Here is a 10,513-nt window from a genome sequence, read left to right as displayed (position 1 = left end):
GAGTTGATGGGTGCAGCACACCAACATGGCACAAGCATACATATGTAACAAACCTGCACGTTATGCACATGTACCCTAGAACTTAAAGTAAAGTAAAAAATAATAATAATAATAATAATAATAATAAAAATATGGACCTTTTTAGAATTGTTACTATATCCCTGGTGATCCAAAATGTGACAGCTTACCTTGATGTAGTTCTTTTTTTTATTCATTGTGCTGGGCATTGATGGGACCTTTTAATCTATAAATCCATGCCTTTCATTCTTGAAAAATGTACTTGAATAATTTCTTGGGTAATTTTTCCGTTTAATTTCTCTTCAAAAACTCCTATTATCCAGATGTTGGACCTCTTTGGCTGATTCTCTATTATTATTATTAATTTATTTCCTATCCTCTATTTCTCTCTTTCTCTTCTATTTGATGGAGCCTCATCAAATTTATCTTCTAATCCTCTACTGAATTTTTATATTTTTATATTTTAAATTTTTGAATAGCTCTTTTTGTTCTTAGACTTTTAAATGCATTGTCTTACTGCATTAATGTATTTTTTAAATTATAAATATGATAATATATTTTGTAAATTGATTTCTCTCTTCTTTTCCTTTGTGTCTTCCAAATTTTTAAATTATCTTTATTTTTGTCTCATTCATAAAATGTCTTTGAATATTTAGCTTGCTGTGCATATTTGTTAATGACACACTAAAAAGCTAACTGGATGCTCTGCACTTATGGATGGAACTTGTTAAATGTTAGACTTCCCAGTACAATCACAGGATTGGGAATCTTCACTGCGGGAGGTCCCCAAATGGTAGAATTTATAAAGCTTTTCTCCCCTAGTAATTCTCCCATCTTCTTCTTGCAGGCATAAGCCTGATAGTGTTCTTTCTAGAACTTTGCCAAACAAGCAGACTGGAATAATATTCGGAATATAGACCTTCATGTAACCTTCCTTTTTAAAGAAGTGAATCACAGCTCTTATCTGGGCCTGGTTTTCTTGCATCCAGGGTTTTTGTTATTCTGTATTGTTAGAAAGTAAAATTTTAGTCTGTCAAGGATGGGGAAGGGGCTATCTCTGAGCACGTCAGGTGTAGGTCTCTGTTTCTTAAACAGAATTTTAGCTAATACCTATAGACTTTTAGCTGTATACTCTACTTCCGTAAGTACTTGATGATTTATGTTTCAAGGGTCCCCAGAATCCTAGTGTGATTTGGCTCAATTTTAAGGTTTTCTTAGAATAGGCTGGGATTTCTATTGTGTCGTTCACTACTCATCCTTCTGCTTCCTGATTTTCTTATTTTAAAAAAAATCTTGTTATCTCCTCTCCCTTTTTCATTAATCTCTTAAACATGCTTTTTTTCCCTTCTTTTAAAATACTTTTACTGCCAATTTTGGAAGAAAAACGTGGTAAATGGTATGTGTTCATTCCTCCACTTTTATCTGGAATTCCTTTTCTGTCTTAATTTGGTTCAGCTTATGTCCACATACACCAAGGCTAGACTTAAAGATAAAATCAATTATTTTAATTTTAATTTTATCAGCTTTGGTCAATAATTTTGTTTCTATGTTCTTCAGACTTAATCAGTTTTTATATAAGTCAAAGTTGGTTGAGTATTTTAAGTTTCTATTACTATAATGATTTCATAGTCAAACACTGGATAAGAAAAGTTGATTATGGGCTTGGCATCTATCTATACAGTTTTACAGAGAGAGAGAAAAAAAAACACTTTTAGATAGTGGTATCAAAAAAGGGTGATATATATTTTTATCATCTCCTCCCCTTCCTTGTTTGCAAGCTACTAACAGTCACACCCAAGGATAAAACATTCCTATGCATTTACAGCCTTTTCACTTCCAAAGACCTGACTGCTAAACAAAGGCAGCTTGACCAGCCCACAGTTTTATGATGGGCTTGAGAGGGGCTTTGTTTCACATTCTGGTTGTATTTTCAGTGGGGCTCATTCTTAACTGTTTCATGATTTGGGGAGACACATTGCTGATTTTATTGTTCAGAGCCTTTCTTCTCCTTTTTCTTGCAGAATGAATGATGTTCCACACGGAGGATTAAGATATATAATAACAAAACAGAAACTCTCACGTTTAGCTGTAGTTAGATTTATGGTTAAGTTTATGGAGATTACTTAGGGCTGGGAACACATGTCCGAGAACGTCTCTGCAGTTACCACTGTGCATGGGGAGAGACGCTGTTACAGACTATGGACAGTAAACCCCTCTGAGGTTGTGTGTCACTTCCTGTAGGCCCATGAGTCTTTCTGAGTTAAGTAGAAAGGTGTCTGTTAGTAATGCAAACAAAACCTAGTTTAACCTCTGATTCCCAACATCTGGAATACTTATCTCTGTGGCAATTGTGCGGTTCACTGAACACTCACCATTCCAATGGTCCACTGAAGAAGGATTTTGGCTTGAAAAGAGACCGCCATGGAAAAAAAAAATCTAATTCAGAGTAGTTATCACTGAGAATACGAAAAGGATTTGTGATGGCGATGTCCCTCTGACTCCACAGCTGGTCTGCGTGGATTGTGCTCTAGTGAGAGCCTGTTTTCCTAATGCCGTGAGAAAAGACATAGATCCTTCCTTTGGACCTTATTGCAAACACAAGTTTTTTTTTAATTGCACACTTTAAAGACTCTTTAATCCGAAAACTTAGTTTCAACTTCTTATTTCTCTGTATGCCTCTGAATGGAATCCAAACAATTCAACACTGTTTTTTTTTTTTTTTCTTTTTCAGAAATGGATGAAGGATTCAAGTATACTTTTTTGATGTCCTGTGGCCATCTTTGCATTTTTATATTCTTCATTAAACATAAAACAAAGAGTTTTGGTTCTGAATACAAGAGAATATAAGTTGTTAAGACCATTAACAACTCGTTAATGGTAACGGGCATTCTGGATCTTTTCCCACAGCTTCTGGGGCCACACTCTTTCTCAAATGCTGGGTAGAACAGAAAGTGTGGTTAAGGCTGATTTGAGAATGAAGTAGGAATTGGTGCAGCAGTTTTGCAATGGCATCAAGATCCAAGGTCAGGGAAGAAGCAAGACCTTTACCCACCAGAGTTAACTATAAGCCATAAAAGTATCTAGGAGCAGACCTGAGTGAAGCACGTGTTCAGTTAGTTATTGAAACAAAAGTATGTAGCTCCTCTCAAGTTCCTGGTAACTACTTCACGGCTGATTGACTAGGTATTTCTGTGTGTATGTAATTGCTTTTCTCCATTTAAGAGTAAACTAGAAGGAACAGATACTATATAGCTTATGGAGGTTTATTTCTTCTAGCAAGTGGCAACTTTAGTTTTTTATTGGTTGAAGCCCTTGGGCACGTTTTAAAATATTGCCTTGTAAAATGTGATGAGTGTATTCCTAAAGCTCTAGTGTCCTAACTGAGCTCTCCACAGCCCCACATTCCTTTTACATGCATGTCTCCTAACTGGGTATTCGGGAAATTTTTTTTCTACCAACTTCTCATTGATAATATAAATAACCATCACTTGTATAACATAGAATAGCTTACAATACTGTCACATGCCTGACCTCATTGGTCTTTATTCTGTGAAGCAAATATAGTTGTTACTGTTTTACAAATGACAAAAGAGATGCTGAGAAAAATGGATTTGACCACGGTCACACAGTTAATAAATAATAAAGGTGAATTCAGAATGCAAGACTTCAGACTCCACAACACTTCATTGTTTTTTAAGCAGAGTTAAGATCCTTTGCTTTCCTCTTCATCAGAGAATAACAGTCATACATAAAAATAGCTTATTTATAATTATAGGCCAAAGCAGTAGCAGAGAGCTAAAAGAATTAATTACTGAGTATTTATTGATACTTGTATTATGTCCATTACTGTGTTAAGAACCATATATCAGTGGTTTGCAAAAGCTTTTTCTTATGCCAGTTTTATAAGGAAACTTTCAGCAAAATGAGATAAATAAGAACTCTATTCAAACATATGCACCTCTCCACACATACATCTCCATTATGAGATTCCTAATCACCCTTCTCTGCTTTAGCTTTTCTTCTTAGCATTATCACTACCTGACACTATAACTTATTTATAGTGTATATTGGCTACAAATTCCAATAAAATGTAAACACAAATTAGAGGACAGATTTTTGTCTGTTGTGTTTATTGCTGTATACCCAGCAGTTAGAGTTACACCTGGCACGTAGTAGGCATTCCATAAATATTTGTGGAATGAATTAATGAATGACAAAGCTAACATACATTAAAGCAAAATAACCAAGTCTTTAATAGGGTTATATGAAATCTAGCTACAAGAAGGATTCAGAGAAGGGGGACAGTTTAAAGCTAACGTTTTTCAAAGAAGAGTCTGAAGAGAAAATGCTATTCATGCAGGGTTGTGAAATCTAGACTGGGTTTGAATAGTTGAGATGAAGAAGGGAGCTATTAAAGCTGAAGAGAGTAAAGAAGCAAAGGTGAGTAGACGTCAATGAGTAACAGTGAAGACCCAGCCATGCCTGGAGTAAATTAAGGTGATCTATGTCTCCGGCTTTCCAAAGTACTCCCCAGAGTGTTTAGCTAACGATCTTTTCTTACATGTACATGTTTTTACCTTTTGTAGAAACAAATTTATTTGTGTGTATTTTTCTTTAATTCTGAATACAATGGATACAATAGAGAGCAGAAATCAATTATTTAATATACTAGAAAAATGCCTTTTGTGAGTGGTTCAAAGAAATAGCTCTAGATGATAGAAGAGACTTGGAAGTGAATTACAGGTTTCAGTATGCACTGCTGTGCTGGTTGACAAGTGAACAAACACCTTCATAAATTAATAGCTCTTAATTGTAGCTTGAAAGGCAAATAAATGGGTGGTTTAGATTTTTTGTCTCATTTCATCTGTAATGTTATGAAGTATGACCCCTGTTGAATTTTTCTTGCTTGAAAATAGTGAGCTAAAATTCAGTTGTTTTTCCAATGACTTTGTCCAGGTTAATTCTTTAATTCCATCTTCTCATTGCTTAAACAGGAATATAAGGTCATGTTCATTAATCGTTTGTATGTATTTAGTACTTTAGAGACAGTGACCTAATTTTGATAGTTCATGATATATTTTGATATGTGACATGCCACTGCATTGCAAATAATATCCTAGTATGACTTCCTGCTGCATTTCCTGGACTGATGCTGACTTTTCTGAGGTTATTGCTAGAATGCTCTTTTTTTTTTTTATTCTAAGGCATTTTTTTCATGGCTTATTTTTAGATTTTATATAGCATCTTTCCTTTGAGGGGCTCAAGGCAAATTTTGCAAATGTGAACAATCTTCTTTGGTCAGTGTGTTTTGGTTTGGAGAAGGAAAAGAAATGAATACTAATTTCCTACGTCTGTATGTCCTACTAAAAAATCAAACTGAATGCCTTTCTTACTCTTCCTTTTCTCTGACTTAAGGAGTTTTATTTTATACAGAGGCTTAACAGAGAGAGCTTAGACTTTGAATCACCAGTGAGGAGAATGAACCATTAAAACAAAACACAGCAGAGAGAGCCTTCAGGAAAGGCAGTGTTAAAGCACACGGCAGATTGTCAAAAAATGCTCTAGGTGATTGCGAAAACCCTCTGCAAGGATGTTTTCAGTCAACACAAGTGGGTCGCTTAATTTTTTGAGTGAATGCCCTTAACGGGGGGACTTTAGTTGCAGTCTCACTAGCCAGAGCTGTCTCATTATAGGAGATGTGGTCCAGTCTATGAAATGTTTATTTTGTAACTAACCCCTCTAGCAGTGGAGGGAACTGTTTACTATTCCTTCTTGTTCTCTAGTGTGTGTATGTGTGGTTTTTTTTTTTCCTCTTAATTAAAGAAATCACTGTTGAACTTCAGAAACCTCTCCAGGAAGAAAAAAATAAAGAGAAGGAAAGAGGGAGAAGGAGAGGGAGGGAGGGGGAGAGAGATGGAGGGGGGGGAGAGAGAGAGAGAGAGAACAGAGGGAAGAAAAAGAAAGAGAAGAGAAAATAGGGTTGAAAACTGTGTCTTTTGCTCATTCATTCTTAAGGATTATTTCCAGAAGAATTGTAATATTCATTGACCTCCCCAGGAGTGTGCGTGCATGAAAATGTGTGCGAACGTTTGTGAGCCGGTCTGAGTAGGAAACAGTGCTGTGTAAACGGTGTCAGTGTATCCCACCAGCTAACATTCAAAGTTTTCTTTGTTAATGATATTCTGAAGGAGAATAAAAGATGGAACCTGATGCTATTCCATATGAACAAAAATTACATAAGCCAGTAGGAAAATCTAAATTCTGAATTTGGTTTGGATTTCATTTGAGTTTGCAAAATTATTAGGCAATGGCATACTGTTTGAAGGGAATGTTTGTCTTTTCATTCTAGCCAGCAGCAAAGTATCGCAAAGGAGATAAACATCTAAAAGAAAGGAACTAAAACAGGTAAGTCTGAGTAGTCTGTGATCTTAGAACATAAACCCAAGACACCTTTAAAACTCGTAATCATGCCTATTTCCACATGCCCCAGAGCTACCAACATTTTAAAATATTGAAAGTAGATGGCTCATAAAAACATATTTTTAATATTACAGAGGGCTTAGAATGGTGGCAATGTGAAATGCATCCAAAAATTAAGGTTATGGTTTAGAAAATGCCCAGTTATTAGACATATGAAGTAGATAAGTGAAAGAAACATTTGAAATCTTTGCTTTATGTAGTAATTATGTTCCTGACAGGTCCTATCATAATTAAATGAGCAGCTTCTATTTATAAATGTGTTAGAAAGCCTTAAGATAGAAAATGCTCTGTTCTTTTAGATTCGGAGTTTAGAATTTGTAGTTTCACATATATTATGGGAAGCTTGGTAATGTATCCTTACAGTATTGGGATCATTGACTCAGTTCCAATGTAATAGAAACAGACTCAAGTTTCCTTGCTCAGAGCTGCCTCATACGGCTGTGCAGGCTGAATAGAACTGAACTCTAGTCACCATTCACACAGACGACAGTGCAAAGTATGACGCCTAGAACTATATAATGCGTGAAATACAATAATCACAGTGAGAGGGTGCTCAGATACCTCTTGGTTGAATACAGTGGTGTGAAATTCATGTTGGGAGTAAATTCAGACTTACTTCCTAATATAATTTGAATAATTCAAAGAAAGTCTTCTACTAAACATTTTATGCCAGAAACCAAGAAATTGAGTAATCATTTATTCCCAGAGATTCAGAGAATTTTCTAAATTTCTCTTTCTTCTCTTTTATCCTCTCCCTTAAATGAACATACTAATCTTGCATTAAATTTGTTTAAAAAGCAAATAATCATTTTGAAATGTCAATAATGATGTCCCAAGGTTCTAATTTATCTTTTTAAAGAGGATTGCATTTCATATTTTGACTTGGTTTTTAACAAGGCTAACATTTTACTATATAATCCTTTATGCTTTAAAGGTATTTGATATAAACTGTGTTATGTGATTGTTATGACTATGCCATGAAAGAGGAAATGAGCATGATCATTCTATGTTACAGACAAGAAAGTCATTGCTCAGGAAAGTAACAGCCGTATTCAAGGTCACCCAGAAAGTAAGGACAAAGCTAGGATGACAATTTGCTCATTTCTATATTTGCTACTTTCAGGCTAATTATTTACATTTTTATGTTAAATCATAAAATTTAATGTATCTATTTATCTAACATATCTATGATTTTTTCTTGCTTTTTTTTTCTGTTTGTTAGTGTACTAGTGAAATTGGAAATATACCTGTTAAATACTAAAGACAAGGAAAATGTATCCTGCTAGGTTGGGAAAAAATTAAAAATTAGTGAAAAAGATAAAAATATTATGTATTGGAAGATTAATGAACTCACTCTCAGTGGTCCCAAGTTCATTTTTCTCATGCTAGAAAAGATTCCTTAGAATTATGCATATAAATTATCAAATAAAATCAATAAATCCATTAAATCTCCCTTCTCACACACACCATCAATGGATAACAAAATTGGGTTGGTGATAACTTTTACTTGTTAACAGGTTGTTCCAATTATTGGGTAGAGACAGGTTTTGTAGCTTCCGGAAATCTTAAAACGTCTTGTCTCTCAACTCAGTGACTGAAGTGTAGCAGTATGGGTTGAATCATTTTCTCATCTTTATTTCTGATATTGACTCCAATAAGTTAAAATTGCAAGTGTTGGTAATAAGCAATCTGGAGGATTAGCCAAAGTACACCGTTTGCCTGTGTCAGAACCTGTTAGTCAGGCTCTGCAGGACTGACCTACATTGCCTCTTAATGCATCTCTTTGTAGAAAGGTAATTCTAATATTACCATTGACCTACCTATTACTTAACCTCATTTATTAAATATCTTCCATGTGCAGGATATTTTACCAGATAAAGAAATTATGAAGAGTAAGGGCATAGAGTAAAAACAGAAAGAGATCTATTTTAGATGAACACTGAACTTTATATCACAGAAATAATCCACTAATATACGGTTCAATATGCATTACTTGCTTTGACAACCATAAGTACCTTTAGTAAATAAATGCATTTATTGTACATTACAATGAAAAATGTGTTAAATAACAAATGAGTGATTACTAAAAGCCTATTTTAAACATATATAAGAACAACTAATTTCATGAATGAAAGTGCATATCTGGTGGACATATGTAACCTCACAACATTGGTTTCACTCAAGTTTTTAAGCATTTTTACAACATCTTTGTATATTATGGGACAGCATATCTATCTTAGAAACATGCCATCTATCTTAGAAAAAAGTAACAAAAATTAAAATTTATCACTTTTTGCTTATGTGAAAGTGGTACATTTTAAATTTTTATTATGTCAGTAATGAAGATTATATGTTGGCATATTGAATCCTGTTTTATCTCCAGGTTTTATTCATAAATGTCTCACTGCATGAATGAAAGCTGAATCTCAAAAATCAGACACGTTGGACTTGGAATAATGTCCACGTTCTGATTCCAATCTGTGCTTAAATCTGAACCACTCAGTTCTTCATGCTTGTTGGAATCCTCCTAAGACTGGAATTTCCTGGGAGATATCCAGTACTTTTTGGGCTGTAAACAGCAAAACAAACAGCCTTTCTTGTAATATGCTATGTCTAATGCTAACTGAATTCAAGAAGTTTATGGGTGTGGGGAAAGTAACTTGATTTCTTTGCAAACTTACAAATTTGGTTCAGCTTAAATATTGACCAAAAATTCATCTCAGGAATGAATATGTTTTGGAATAATCCTTTGCTATTAGCTATAAATGTGGTAAATATTGTTTAAACAATAAAATATTATTTTATACAGCAAATTATGGCAACAAATTCCTGGTAGTGATATTTTTTAAATCTTTAAATCATAGATAAGGATTTACTATGCTCCATGTCAATTATATGCATGTTTGTGTGTATGTGTGTGTATATATATTACATTTAATCTCTGAGAACAGTCTGAATTTTCATGTTTCTCTATTGTACACAACTGAAAAACTTAAGACAAACAGAAAGAAACCACTTATTAGTACATTGATAAACGTGCTTGATGCCAAATATAGACACACAAAATACATTTAATTCTTCTATAAGAACTCTTAAACATCTACAAGAAACATCTTATCAAATTGATTTCCCCCTTTGTCCTTAGTAAAAAAAATCCTCTAACGTTTTCAGGTTGACACAATGCCACTTAGTTAAACAATGACATTTCCCAACCTCCTTTGCATTTAAGTGTTGTCATATGACTAGGTTATGCCCAAAGACAATTAAGTAAAAGTGTTGGGTATAATTTTTCTGGAAAGTCTTCTTAAAAATACGAGGGATTTTCCTTGCCCTCTTTTTTTCCTTGTTATTTAGAGTATGAGTATTATGTCTGTAGCTCCAGCAGTCATCTTGGACCAGAATATGATGGTCTGGAGAATGTAAACCATGTGCAGAATGATACTTAAAGACAAGGGACTGTGTACTTCATTGAACCATAAAGCTGCCATAGTTGCCTTGGATACTCCCCTTGTGGACACCTTTTATGTGCAAGAAAAATAAACTATCTTGTTTAAGCCACTGTTATTTGTGGAATTTTCATTACATGCGGTTGAACCAAGTCATAATGAATTTAGGACTATGACAAAACAGAACCTAAAATATGACTTTGGCTAAGTGAAGTGAGTGGAGAGGAAGATGTTAAGAGGTGAAAAACTGTTAACCATGTTATGTGGTTGCAAAACATTTAGTCAAGTTATTGCCTGCTACGTCTTTGAAGACTACATGCTTCGTAATGTATGGTTGGACGAATGATAGGAAACGTTAGTGTATTTTAATTGTCTTTTGTTCTTTACATCAAGAAAGCTAAACTCAGACTAAGACAAAAGCCTCAGAAATCCTAGATGGGAAGGGGGGATTCAGAGACGCTCAGTTTGCCTTCAGCCTACAATCTAAGTATGACATAGAGGCCTGTAATTTCAAGGCTAGTAGGATTGACAAAACAAAACTACCCTCATACACGCCACACTGAATTACT

General features: G+C 34.5%; 1 long non-coding RNA gene across 1 annotated transcript in view; it reads left to right on the top strand.

The window, feature by feature from the left end:
- The window catches only part of LOC105526147, a 113,987-nt gene extending 103,935 nt beyond the window's left edge, over nt 1-10,052 (top strand). The window contains exons 2-3 of the long non-coding RNA XR_001004030.1: nt 6,368-6,423; nt 8,882-10,052. This is a non-coding gene — a long non-coding RNA (uncharacterized LOC105526147). The remainder of the gene's footprint in view (nt 1-6,367; nt 6,424-8,881) is intronic.
- The last annotated feature ends 461 nt before the right edge of the window (nt 10,053-10,513 follow it).

This window comes from Colobus angolensis, unplaced genomic scaffold (genome assembly GCF_000951035.1).
Source record: "Colobus angolensis palliatus isolate OR3802 unplaced genomic scaffold, Cang.pa_1.0 Scaffold58, whole genome shotgun sequence".
Taxonomy (NCBI): Eukaryota; Metazoa; Chordata; class Mammalia; order Primates; family Cercopithecidae; genus Colobus; species Colobus angolensis.
Note: the sequence above shows the minus strand (reverse complement) of the source record. Positions and strands in the feature narration are given on the sequence as shown.